Source organism: Adiantum capillus-veneris, chromosome 14, assembly GCF_014529385.1.
Source record: "Adiantum capillus-veneris isolate H3 chromosome 14, ASM1452938v2, whole genome shotgun sequence".
Taxonomy (NCBI): domain Eukaryota; kingdom Viridiplantae; phylum Streptophyta; class Polypodiopsida; order Polypodiales; family Pteridaceae; genus Adiantum; species Adiantum capillus-veneris.
The window spans coordinates 23,732,716-23,747,140 of record NC_140944.1 but is presented as its reverse complement, the minus strand read 5'-3'; the positions used below and the strand labels follow the sequence as shown (position 1 = coordinate 23,747,140).

The following is a 14,425-nucleotide window of genomic DNA, read 5'->3' as shown; positions in this document are numbered from 1 at the left end:
ATTATTGGTACATAAGCCCCAAACAAGATGGCTACCATAGTATCTTTTGAAGACAAAGCCACAAGATTTGGTTGGATTTTGTGTTCATTGTTCGGGGGTGATTAACTACAACCATTGTACATTCAACCTCCATTTTCATGTGACGATGGACCAAGAAATTTTGACCAGCCTCCCCCTTGCATCACATCATGTGTTGTGTCATCAACCAGACACTCTCCAAGGTCCATCAAAAATATTCCCCTACTTTGGAGTTGGGGAACCCCTCTCGTTGAAATCTATGTACATTACCTCCATTTCTTCCATCCTTGTTTGTAAAATAATTCCATGACCACATGAAGAGGGCAATATGCACATCATTTTGATGTAGAGTGATGTTGGCCCAATCAACGAGCATGAACTGTAACATGCCACCCAACTCCAACCACACATCACTTGCTATATATTGGTTCTTGAGCGGCATTAGAACTTTCATCGAGGCTTTATTTGCCTATGTTGAATAAAACCACTTTGAAGGGAAATTGTGGAAACAAGTGTTGAAGAGGTTGAAGTGAGCACCAACAAGCAAAATGAGGTAAACAAGTAGAGCGCGTGCGCGCGCACACACACACACACACACACACAAAGTAAGGCTCTCATAAGATAAAGACAACTTTGTAATACAAAAAACTTAGAGAAAGGAACTCTAAAGGTGCGATAGACAAAATATGCTCACAACCAATATGGAGCGATTTGTACGCCTAAATCACATTTAGGTGTCCACTAAAAGTCTTTCTTGTCAACATCAACCATTGCATTTAAGGGCATCACAATATGAGAAATGAATTGTAGATGCCTCGTATGTAATGTACTTACTGCAAAAATGGATTGTAGCTTTAGGCAGATCAACATAATGTCGTAATCTTGCTTCAATTGACTATAAATCCCTCCTTGGAAATAATATGGCCCAACAACATTATTCTAGCTACTATAAAGAGACATTTCATTGGGTTCAAGTAAACTGTGTAGCACCACACTTTTGTAGACATAATCGGATGTGATGCAAATGCTTTGTCTTTCTCCCAAAGATTGTGAAGTCATCTAAAAATATCCACATAAATTCAATTAAATACAATCTAAAAATTTATTGCATATCCTTTGAAAAGTATTGGGTGTGTTTTGAAATCGAAACCACATTGCACTGCAAGCAAACATGTCCCATATTGAGATAATCATTGTCTTTGGATGATCCACAAAGACCATTTATGCTTGGTTATATCCATTGTAACCATCTACAAAGTAGTATACTTCTCAATGACAACTTCATTTGATGTGGAATCCATAATAGGTAAAGAAAACGGGTCAGGTTGCATTCAACTTGCAATGATCTACATAGATCTGTAATTTGTTGTTCTTCTTCGGCACTATCACAATCAAAGAGATGCGCTTGGGATTCTCAATATGAAGAATAAATCCTACTTTTTAATTATCCAAATCCTCCTTTTCTTGCTTATCTTTGGACAGCCTGACATAAAACTATTGCTTTTGCTCTCCAAAGCCTATCTTTCTGTAAACAGTGGCTTTGAGATGTAAATCCCAAAACTTGTCTACATACTGTGGATAGACTCATATGGAGACATCTTCAAGCTTCAACATTCGATAAAACCTTTATCTTTGGCATCACTACCCAAATTATATCATGAAAAAATACGTCAATTCGCAAAGGCCCAAAACCATCTCGGCGATCATTCACCACACCATCAAGGACTAATTTCCAACAAGGGGCTAAGAAGAATTTTAAGCCCATGGAAACTAGGGACAAAAATGAGCCCAAGGAGAATAATGCTACAAAAAATTCTCCCAAAGGCAACTCTAACCACCACAACAACAACAAGGCAAAGGAGAAAGGAGTTTACAAAGGTAAAAATAAACTCTCTCCTAAAGAGCTAGAACGTTATTGTCAGGATACCAAATGTTTTAAGTGAGGGGAGAAAGGACATGTCTATCGCTCTTGCTCTCAACAAAATGCATGCAATGAACCACCTAGAGCGTCTATGATTAAAGCTCCACAAGAGGATGGTCATTGCAAGGGGTCACCACTTGCCTATGCTTGGGCAAAAGTGAGAGAACATGATGCTTTTATTCTCTTTGATCTTGGCTCAACTCATAATTTCATATCAATTGAGCTAGCCACCAAGTTAGGTATACGAGCTTATGGGATGGAGGATATTATGAAGGTGGATGCGGATTTCAAGGGACAAGAAGCCTTGATTACTCCCTTGATTGGGAAATTGAAACTCCATGTCCAATGTTATATAGATAAAGAAGACTTCCTTATCTCTCCTCTCAAACATGAAGATGTAATCTTCAGGGCACCATGGTTTAATCACATGGCTGCCTCTCTGAAGTTCCCTGAGAAAGAATACATTTCAAGTATAGAGAGAGAGAGAGAGAGAGAGAGAGAGAGAGAGAGAGAGAGAGATGTATAGACATGTGCTTATGGATCTGTCTCAACACGGGGCCAAGGTTAAAGGGGTCCAAATGAGAGATGGTATGTTAAAGAGAAATGCTACCTAATGGAGCTTAAATACCTTAGGGTTAGCTTCAATAAATACCTCCAAAAGTTAGTGTTAAAAAGTCTTTTGACCTTAGGCAGATCTAGGGCTAACCTTGAGGTGGGAACCCTACCCAAGCATCAGGTGCTTGTCGGCTTGCTAACTAAAGTGCTTAAAGTGTTTGTGGGACCTTGCCCAAAGCTTGAGGTGATTTTTATGCTTAAATGACTAAGGTTCTTGAAGTGTTCAATTCAAAGATAAACTCTCAAGAGGCATAAACGATCTCCATGCTTAATTGACTAAGTGCTTGAAGTGTTCAATTCCAACCAAATGACTTAAGAAGCATAAAAGACACATGTCAAAATCCTCCACATATGGCCCTCATGATGTGCTTGAATCCTATTGGATAGGCTTTAAAGAGTTCCAATGAGAATTTAGATGCATAAAAATAAATAACTAAGTTCTTTCTCTCAAAGAGGAAAAAGAGGACACATGTCTAAATGATATAAACAAATAATACGAGAGAGAGAGAGAGAGAGAGAGAGAGAGAGAGAGAGAGAGAGAGAGAGATGTGGACCAAGTATGAGAGGGGGTATACTCTCCCACACACACACACACACACATTCTCTCATTGTGTGGAGTGCAAAGTGCAAGAGATCCATCTCCTTCTCCAAATTTGTTGAGAAGTGGAGAGCTTACACCATCAGTATGGCTATGAAATGAAAATCCAACCAACAGCCATGCTTCGATGCTTAAGGTTGTCATCTTCTTTATCTTCATTATTATGCTATTATGATATGCTAAGCAAGAAGAGTGATGATAAGTGAGGAACTATTTCTTTCTCCTATGGATGATTCTTCTTCCTCTTCCCTACCCTCATTCCCTACTAGCTCTCTCCACCTTCGAAGGTGTTTGAGGCCTTGGGACTGAGGCTTGAGATTGTTAATGCTTTTTGCAAAGTTTAAGTTATGTTTTTGATGCATGAAGCTTTCCATCTTCATTGCATCACCTAGGTCACAAGGCGCACAAAGATTGTATTGTATCAAGTCTCTCTTGATGCGAGAATCTATAATACAAATGCCTTTTGGAGGGGGAACCAACTCCAAGTAAATCTGGTCCTCAACTATTGTCATATTCTCTAGTACTCTCTCTCTTGCAAAAGTATTGTTCATGCCAAGTTAATTAAGTACTATGTTTATGTTGCTACCATCAATTAAGTTCACCCCCTATGTCTCAAAGTAGTCTCACAAAATTGCTAACACTAAATCTCTTAATTCCGCTATTCTCAAAGTTCATAGGCCATTTTCATTACCCTATCACCCCCAAGAAAATGGACCAGTAGAACATACAAAGAAAATTTTGAGCTCTGTACTAACCAAAATTGTTAGTTTAAATAGAACAGACTAGGAAATGCATCTTCATTCTGCCTAATGGGCTTATCAAGTTTCCTTTAAAACGGCTTTGAACATGAATTAACTTGGTATATGGCCTAGATGCAATATTGCCAATGGAGTTCTTATTGCCCACACTTAGAGTTGCAACTAAGCTGGAATGGAAAGGACATGAGTTGTCAGAACGACTTGAGGACTTAGAACGCCTAGATGAACAATGTTTAGCGGCCACTGCCCATATATACGCACAAAAACAAAAACAAAAGCATTTCTTTGACTCACATTTGCTGACCAAAGTTTTTAAACCAGGGGATTTAGTCCTAGTATACTCATTGAAACAACATATGTACCCAAATTCAAGAAAAAGGGACATGGTCCTTTGTAATTGAAGATATTTTACCGAGTGGGGCTATCAAGTTAGCTATGGTAGAGGGAGAAATCATGGAAAATTGGATTAGTGGATGTTGACTCCGCAAATACAACCTTCCCTTAACTAATGAACTTTTGCAAAGAATGCATGCATCAATGGAAAGTAAGCTTAGGGTGGAAGCATGATTGGGTGGTACGCTTTTATGGGTTGAAAGCTCTTTTTTAATAGCCACTTAATAACTATGTCATTATCTGTTAGCACCTTTGAAATTTTTGGATTCAAAAAATACTCAAAAAAAACACCATAGCTTATAAGTGCGAGAGAGGTCCCAAAATCTCGTCCTTGCGTGGGTATTGAGCACACTGAGTGCATTCATGTAGCTTCTCTTCGTCTCAAGCAAGAAACAATAGAAACATGGCACGCAGCAGCAGCAGGGCAGCATGTCTCTTAGGTTCTCTTTTGCTCTCTGAGGCAGGGTGGTCAATATCTGCCATCCTTCTCTCTCTTTCTATGTCACACACACACACAGCTGAAAGTATTGCATGTTTGAAATAGGGTAGCTTAGTCTCAAGCTTGCCACCTTTGATTGGACATGTTTTTCTTTCTTTTTTCCTTGTCACCATTACAAAGTGCTTCATGTCCCGATAGCTTCACCACCCAACAGTGACCATTGTATGTTTCTTTTTTAGTTTCATTTTGCTCCATGATGCATATCCATGGACATGAACACACACACACACACACACACACACACACACACACACACACACACACACACACACACACACACACACACACACACACACACACACACACACACCTACTTGTTTTAGCATTAGGATTTGTTATTGGTGCAAAAATCCTTCCTCTTAGGAGATTTTATCTGTTATTAATTACTTCTTGTGGTGAAATGATGAATAAAAATGTTATTTCGATGGGTCATTTAATTGTATATTTCAGGTGGAACCCACCTCCATTTACTAGAATCCAGCATACAAAACTTGTCAAGACAAGACTTCCATGAAGTCTACAACCTCAGCCTGGACGGGGTTGACAACCCACACTTTATGGATGTTACACAGAAAGACTGGTTGTCCATGTTCATGGTGCTACAAACCAAAGGGCAGAAGGTGAAGCTTTGAACCATACGGTCAGAGCTTTACGATAAATTCATGATGCTGTATCAGATGGTTTACCAGGAGTTACCTATAAACGGTGAGTGTGCTGCCTGGTTTGCCAAATCATTTGCATTTGAAAATTGCCAGAGGGCGGACTTGTCTCTCGACAAGTCCAAATACTGGGTAGCTTGGGTTGTTGTGGCTGAGAACTCAGTTACTTGACTGGGGGCACATAAGCAAGGGCTCTCCAACAAGATGTCCAGAGTAATGACGCACATGACTGATGGGAAAACAGTGTGCAAATTAGTATTGGTAGCTCAGTCATCGAAGGCAAGCGTGGATACATCAAATAGTCGGGATGTAGAGCTGGCACAGATCATGCGGTCTGATGTACAAGCTAAAGTTAGGTAGCTTGAGAGTGAAATAGGGAAGATCTCTAAAGAAATGCAGCAAGCACAAGTGGAAGTGCAGGTTTAGTCAAAGGCAAATACTTTCTTGAAACAGTTACGGGAAGCACGAGAAGAATTAGCCACGATTCAGGCTAGTGGCAATGTGCCGCTGGAGAGGGTGATGACATTGCAAGCTATAATCAGTGCTAACTTGCAAGTTCTCTGTGTTCTTGGTGTTGCAGAGGGTGGCACATCTGAAAACAACAATGTTGCAGCCATACAGGTTGATTTGCGAACACCAAGAAGATATTGTTGTTCCTCTTATTTTGTGTTTGAACAATATTACTGAATTTTTTTGTCCGATACAGGAGAGGCTGCAACAAAAGAATGTGCTCTTGGCGAGACTCAAAAATCAGGAGGCTTTTGTTGGCAGTGCAATTTTACAATTGCAACAGGGCAAAGCATCTATATTCTCTCCATCACCTCCAATCATGTCAAATATATGTCGAGGGGTTATATTTATTGATGAGCCATGCACAGCCTGTGGGTTGGAACTTCAGGATAAAATACTTGTGGGTGTTTGCATGCTACCATGCCAACACCCCTATCACAATTTTTGTTTTGTAACTTTGTCCACGCTAAGTGATTCGTGCTTGGCACCAGGATGCGGCATAGAGATCCTTGCTTCGGTGAAGAAGATGTTTGGTGCAAAGACAACGTCTGTGGGGCAGAAAAAAAATTTACTCCAATAGGTATGTTCCCAATTCTGGTTACTCAAGCTCCAAAGGAAGGAAAAGTTGTATTAGTAACCAAAAGTATTAGTAGTAAGATCTATTAGTAACCAGTAGCTATTAAATAGCTGTATTAGTAGTGAATTATATTAGTAACCAATAGCTGTCAATAGCTTGTAATTAGTGGTAAGCTATCAAATAACTGTCAATAGCTTGTAATTAGTAGTAAGGTGTATTAGTAACCAGTAGCTGTATCAGGTACATCTATGAGTTAGCTATTTTATAGCTATTGGCTACTAATACAACTTACTATCCAATTACCAATAGCTGCTTATCACAAGATCATAAAAAGATATCAGATACAACTTTAAACCAACTATTAGTTTGCCAATGGCTTCCATAAGTAGTGGGTGATAGCTATCTGCTGGGTTTAGAGAGAGCTACTAGCTGGTAATAGCTACATGGATCTTGTTAAATAGCTCCAGAATAGCTGTTAATTGTGTGAGTAAATACTTTCTCATTCACTAGTGGCCAATATTCCTAGCTATTAGAATTTAATAACTCTCTAATAGCTAGGTACTAGCTATTACATATCTACTCATCCCGAAGCTTTTGACCAGCTATGAGGTAGCTATTGACTTTCATAGCTGTACAATAGCTATTGATAGTGTGTAGATATTATAGACCCAAACTTGACTAAAGTTGCTTCTCAGACAGCTTTTGACCAGCTATTAGGTAGCTATCGTCTGCCATAGCTGTGGGTGATGGCCTATTAGTTGGCAGTACCTATTTGACCTGTTATTAATAGCTGTATGATAGAGATTTTAATCAGCTATGAGTTAGCTATTGGATTCCATAGCTATTGGATGATAACTATTTTGCAGGGTTGGAGAGCTATTAGCTGGAAGTAGGTATTGATCACAACTACTGTCTTCCACAGCTAGTGGATAATAGCTTTTTGGCAATTTTGGAGAGCTATTAACTGGTAGCCATCTGAAGCTGTTATTAATAGCTACTTGATAGTGCTTATAACCAGCTATTAGGTAGTTATTGCCTACCATAGCTATTAGGACAAAGCTATTTGCCTGGTTTTGAGAGCTATCAGCTACTAGTAGCTATCTGGCCAGCTATCAATAGCTGCTTGACAGACAGCTTAGAACCAGCTATCAGGTAGCTATTGTCTTCCATAGCTATTGGGTTGGGCAATAGCTATTTGGAATGTTTTGAGAGCTTTAGCTGGAAGTAGCTATCTCACAAGCTATTAAGAAGCTATTGTCTTCCACAGCTAGTGGGTAATAGCTATTTGCCAGGTTTTGAGAGCTTTTAGCTATTTTAACCAGCTATTAGGTAGCTATTGTGTAGGTATTAACCAGCTATTGGGTAGCTATTGTTTTTCATAGCTGGTGGGTGATAGCTACCTGCTAGGTTTAGAGAGCTATTGGTTGGTAAAAGCTACTTTATGCTTGTTAAATAGCTCCACATTAGCTGTTGATTGTGTGGTATATACTCTTATTGACTATGTGGCCAGTATTGCCTAGTTATTTACAACCAATTGCTGCTCAATAGCTTGCAAGCAGATAGGTTATAACTGCTTCTCAGAAAGCTTTTTACCAGTTATTAATAGATGCCTAACAGATAGCTCTAACCAGCTAGTGGGTGATAGCCGTTTGCTAGGTTTAGAGAGCTAGTAGCAGGCAAATGCTACTTGATGCTTGTTAATCAGCTCCCTAATAGCTGTTGACTGTGTGTGGTAAATATTTTCTCATTCACTATGCAGCAAGTATTTCTAGTTGTTAACAACCAAAAGTTGTCCAATAATTTGTTGAAAAATTTGACTTTGTTTCCAAAAGGTTGTCTTCCTTTTTTTAATGCTGCTTGGCATCTATTTGTAACAACAGCTGATTGTGTTCCAGCCACATGTATGTTCACACGAGCAAAGACATCTGGTCGAGATACAATGCAGTCAACGAAGACATCTGGTGGAGATACAATGCAGTCAGCAAGATTCACAGTTGGCTCTGACTGTTGGGAAGAATCCCCAACAAAGTCTTCTTGCAACCCTTTCAAGAATTCACAACTACCAGTAATCGGAAAAGTAGTACTTGTGACGTTGCTGCGAGCTGCTCCACAAGTCCAAAAGATGGTCTTCAAAGCAAAGGTGAGGTCTGAGAGTTTCTTGCTAAGTTTCAAGTTGTGTACCTCTCCAGCCATGCTATGGCTACATGTTGTTGGCAAAGTATTACAAAGTTTTAGGTGTTGTATGACAGCTATTAGCCAGTTAATATTATGTTATTAGCCAACTTCTAGATAGCTATTAAGTAGCTTTGAAGGTACTTCTAGTTTAATCACATCTTCCATTGCAGCTATAGGGATCTTTGAGACACCTCATGATGTTCCAGAGGCAACAATTGGAGACATAGAGGACAAGATAAAACAGGGAGAGCTTACAAGAGGTGGCAAGCATGGGCAAAGTATGTCTACAAGGTTGACAAGAAGGTTTTTAATTGCACATGGAGCTGATGATGAAGATACAAATAACAATACATTGATGCAGAAAGGTATGCCTTAGTAAATTTAGTGTCAACCCACTTACATGTGGTTGAGTTTTTTTGTCTTTTTGGAGCACTTACTGATGGCATAGAAACATGCAGAATCTCCTGTCAGTAAATATTGTGGAGACACTCTGGAGAACATGTTGGCAGAAGCTAAAATAAAGAGGAAAGGGTCAGTAAAGCCACCATCCAAGAGGATGAAGAAAACTCTGTTCAGCAAAACTCCTCCAGATGTTAGGAGTGGTGGTGAAATCCCTTGCCCAAATGTTGAAATAGAAAGGCATGCAAAGGATTCTAGCAAAGACCCTACTCTGCCTCGGGTAATTGACCCGACAATGGTTGGTGCTGAAGGCCCTGCTCCTCATACAGTTGCTGATGCAAGCCTAAATAGTGAAGTCCCTGTTCATCATGTGAGCATTGATGGTATTGTGCCTGCTCCTGATACAATTGCTGATGCAAGCCTAAATAGTGAAGTCCCTGCTCATCGTGTGAGCATTGATGGTAGTGTTGATGGTAGTGTGCCTGCTCCACAGCAAGTTCATCAAGCAAGCCCTTTGGCTGGTCACCCTAATACCACTAGCCAAGATCATGGTGCTAGTCTATTGTCCCGTGATGCCTCTTTGTACACTTTTCTGTTTCAAGGACATAATATGAATGCTATTCCAAGCTGTTTTTGCAAATATTTTGTTGTTTTCCTCGCAATTAGTCAACTTATGTAGACAATCTTGTGTATGCAGTAATTTATAAGGAATCAATCTTTTCTTGTTCAGTATGCAGCAAGTATTTCTAGTTGTTAACAACCAAAACCTGTCCAATAATTTGTTGAAAAGTTTGACTTTGTTTCCAAAAGGTTGACTTCCTTTTTTATTTTACTGCTTGGCATCTTTTGGTAACAACAGCTGATTGTGTTTCAACCACATGTATGTTCACACCAGCAAAGACATCTGGTGGAGACACAATGCAGTCAACGAAGACATCTAGTGGAGATACAATGCAGTCAGTAGGATTCACAGTCGGCTCTGATTGTTGGGGGGAATGACCAACAAAGTCTTCTTGCATCCCCTTCAAGATTTCATAGCTACCACTAATCGGAAAAAGTAGTACTTGTGACGTTGCTGCGGGCTGCTCCACAAGTCCAAAAGATGGTCTTCAAAGCAAAGGTGAGGTGCGAGAGTTTCTTGCTAAGTTTCAAGTTGTGTACCTCTCTAGCCATGCTATGGATACATGTTTTTGGCAAAGTATTACAGAGTTTTAGGTGGTGTATGACAACTGTTAGCCAATTAATATTATGTTATTAGCCAGCTTCTAGATAGCTATTAAGTAGCTTTGAAGGTACTTCTAATTTAATCACATCTTTCATTGCAGCTCCAGGGATCTCTGAGACACCTCATGATGTTCCAGAGGCAACAATTGGAGACATAGAGGACAAGGTAAAATAGGGAAACCTTGCAAGACGTGGCAAGCATGGGCAAAGTATGTCTAGGAGGTTGACAAGAAGGTTTGTAATTGCACATGGAGCTGACGATGAAGATACAAATAGCAATACATTGATGCAGAAAGGTATGCCTTAGTAAATTTATTGTACAACCCACTTACACGTGGTTGATTTTTTTTGTCTTTTTGGAGCACTTACTGATGGCATAGAAACATGTAGAATCTCATTCAATAAAGATTGTGGAGACACTCTGGAGAACATGTTGGTAGAAGCTAAAAGAAAGAGGCAAGGGTCAACAAAGTAGAAAACTCTGTTCATCAAAACTCCTCCAGATGTTAGGAGTTTCGGTGAGATCCCTTGCCTAGATGTTGAAATAGAAAGGCATGCAAAGGATGCTGGCAAAGACCCTACTCTACCTCTGGTAATTTACCTAGAAATGGTTGGTGATGAAGGTCCTGCTCCTAATATAGTCGTCGATGCAAGCCTAAACAGTGAAGTCCCTGTTCATCGTGTGAGCATTGATGGTACCGTGCCTGCTCCTGATGCAAGCCTAAACAGTGAAGTCCCTGCTCATCGTGTGAGCGTTGATGGTAGTGTGCCTGCTCCGTAGCAAGTTCATCAAGCAAGCCCTTTGGCTGATCACCCTAATACCACTAGCCAAGATCATGGTGTTGGTCTATTGTCCCCTGATGCATCTTTGTAAACTTTTCTGTTTCAAGGACATAATATGAATGCTATTCCAAGCTGTTTTTGCAAATATTTTGTTGTTTTTCCTTGCAATTAGTCAACTTATGTAGACAGTCTTGTGTATGTAGTAATTCATAAGGAATTAATGTTGATGCTAGTAGTATGTCCACCGTCAGAAACGAAGCGCAAGTCAAGGCCAAAAAAAATTACATCTCCCATGGCATGCTGTTGTATACAGATTCAAAGACCTCCGGCGAGATCGTATACAATCCCCTAGCACCCTGGATTAGTGTCAGTGGGATTTATATACATTCGACAAGATGGAAGTACATGAAGAGTGTGTTTCTGTCCAAAATCTTGTAACAATAATCGTCGACCTGCTTATAATAGAGGCCTTTCAAAATGTGCGACCTTGCTTCAAACACACTGCCCCAACTGTCGACGTCGTGTGCTTTGAGATTCTCCAATGTGCTTGTGCACTTGATCAAGTAAAAGTCAACACCTTCTTCGTTCCCCTCCTCAACAATGACAGCAATGTTGTCACTACCTAAATAGCATCACTCAATGCTTCATAGTGCCCTTCATAGATGGGCTCCTCAGATTTGTCATCACTATTTCCACCATCACTTTGAGTGATTTTGTGGAAACTCCAGCTAGACACATGTTTTGTTGCTGCAATTCTTCCACTAGTTGTGCATGCATGCACTACAATAGCAAGATAGTTGCCTGTGTGCGATGGAGGAGCCATCTTGTTTTGAGTAGCCCCGAACAGAATGTATGGAGCGTGCATTAGGGATAGCTTCACAATCCCATCTGTTTTCCCGAGACACTTCTCCAAGCTTGACCTCCCAAAACACACGCTCTACCTGCCTATGCTTGGAAGGGTAGTGAGAAATGGACCCATCGGACAAATGCTGGTGAAGAAATTGCACAACATCAGCTACACATTTAAGCGTAGCTCCATTGCTCTTCAGCTGCTCGTGTGTAAGTGCCCTTTTCACAACTACTCCTGTCCCATCATGTTCTCCTTTCCCGTGGACACTTTCAAAGAAGTTCCACACCATCACTTTCCCTATCAAAGCAGCATATCTACCAACAAAATAGAAAGGCCTTTTTGCCTTGAACTGCGATGCTGCCCTATCTGACCAAACCCAGTGCTGGCTAACATCCAAGCCTCTATCTTTTATCCATTACCAATGTAGCATAAAGCAGTGTTGAACAAACAAAGTGTCGTGATTTTTATCATCAAAAATGAAAAAGTGCAAAGTCTTTTTTATCTTAGGTCCAACACGATAGTAGGTAATGTGTACAAAAATGGTGACCTGAGTGGAATACCAATGCATCGCCTAGATCTCATTCTGCTCCTTGAATGAATAATTCTCAGCAAAATCCACCACAGATACAACAACATCTTCAGGAAAATGCGTGATGCATGCTTTGAACTATTCAGCCTGCCTTCGATACACAAAGTCATGTTTGATGAAAAATTGGAGATCTTTTTTGAATACCTGTACAAATTAGCAGTGATCATCTCCTTGCATAGAAGTTCCTTCCTTTTATTCTTCTTTCCACCTTCACATTTTCCTGTTTCCACATCCTTAAATACTTTGAATTTGATGGTTCTTGCATCCTTTAGCAGCTCCTGTGGACAACATACAAATTTCGTACATTGACCCATGTGGCATTTTAGACCATGGTAGGTAGAGCCAGCTTGCTTGGGACACAATAGAGAATCTATAAGCTTTGAAATGCTCTTCACACTGTACTTTGTGGCAATACATGTTCCTGCAAGTGATGAATCATTGCACACATCACATGCACATTTGCACAACCCACCATGCATTCCAAATGCTTGAGCACGCATATGATTCACAGCCTCCTTCAAACATGAAATTTTCACATGGTAAATACAACAACATGTTAGCCTATCCTTTAGCTTTCACACAAAGTAGGGCTTCTCTGATTCAAAAGCACGAAGCTGGATTGCTACATCCGGATTGGCATCCTTGAAACGTTGGTAGAGCTCAGCCTGCATTCCACAACAAGAAAGCTTGAATGACAAAGAAATCATGTGTCAAAGCTACCCATTAGCTATCAATAGCTATCAATAGTAAGCTGTAGCTATTAATAGCTATCAAAAGCTATGAAATAAAAATCACTAGCTATAAATATCTATAGAAAAAAGATATCATTATCTATCAAATACCCATAAAGTAGAAATCACTAGCTATAAATAGCTATCGAAAGCTATCAAATAGCTACTAGTAGCTTTTGTATACAATCACTAACTATGAATTACCTTTCACCTAAAGCAAACACTTGATCATTCACTATCAATAGCTATCAGAGAGCTACCAATAGATATATAATGGCAGTTATCAAAATCAATAGCTATAACTAGCTATGAAATGGGTGAAAGCATGAATAAGTGGAAAGCTATATATGTGATAAAATTAAATAGCATAGCATGACATTGGGGGTGTGGTCACTCGTGCCATATTTCAGACGTCCAAATTTATACTCTAAAAAATGTTATACTTAAAAATTTAGCCTTCACACACCCACTTTCTTTCATGAGTAGTTGGCAGTTTCAAACACCGTGGCCCCCCCCCCCGCCGACCCCCCGCCTCTCTCTCTCTCTCTCTCTCTCTCTCTCTCTCTCTCTCTCTCTCTCTCTCTCTCTCTCTCTCTCTCTCTCTCTCTCTCTCTCTCTCTCTCTCTCTCTCTCTCTCTCTCTCTCTCTCTCTCTCAAGTGCGTGTGTCCTCAAGGTCTACTGTGCTTAGAGCTTCTACTGTGCAAGCTTGGCTGCTTCAAGGACGATTGCAGTAACCGCCCTCTTCTCTTCGAGGCATGTCTCTCCCATTGAACATGTACACTCTCTACTGCTTGAGCACGCGCACCCCACCTGGGATCATTTAGCTACATTAAGCTGCATTTGGAGCTACATGAGTGCCACACCTTGCTCATTTGCAAGAAGAGGTGAGCAAAACCTAATGCTGCTCTGCTGGCTGCATGAGAGGACATAGACTCCCGAGGTAATTTGCTAGTCCACAAGTTTCATGCAACCTTGGGGAAAATCCCATAGCACATCACCTTGAATGCCCTGCTTACAAGAGCAGGCCCATGAAGTTCTTGTTTCTTTTTAGCAGGGATGATAAGCGAGGGCACACCACGTCTCATGAGTTCATCGGATGATGTGCAGGTATATCACTTGAGATTG

At 40.3% G+C, this 14,425-nt stretch overlaps 1 pseudogene; it reads left to right on the top strand.

Moving 5' to 3' along the window:
• The first annotated feature begins 5,312 nt into the window (after positions 1 to 5,312).
• On the top strand, positions 5,313 to 5,887 carry LOC147442091 (uncharacterized; annotated as a pseudogene).
• Positions 5,888 to 14,425: the final 8,538 nt, after the last annotated feature.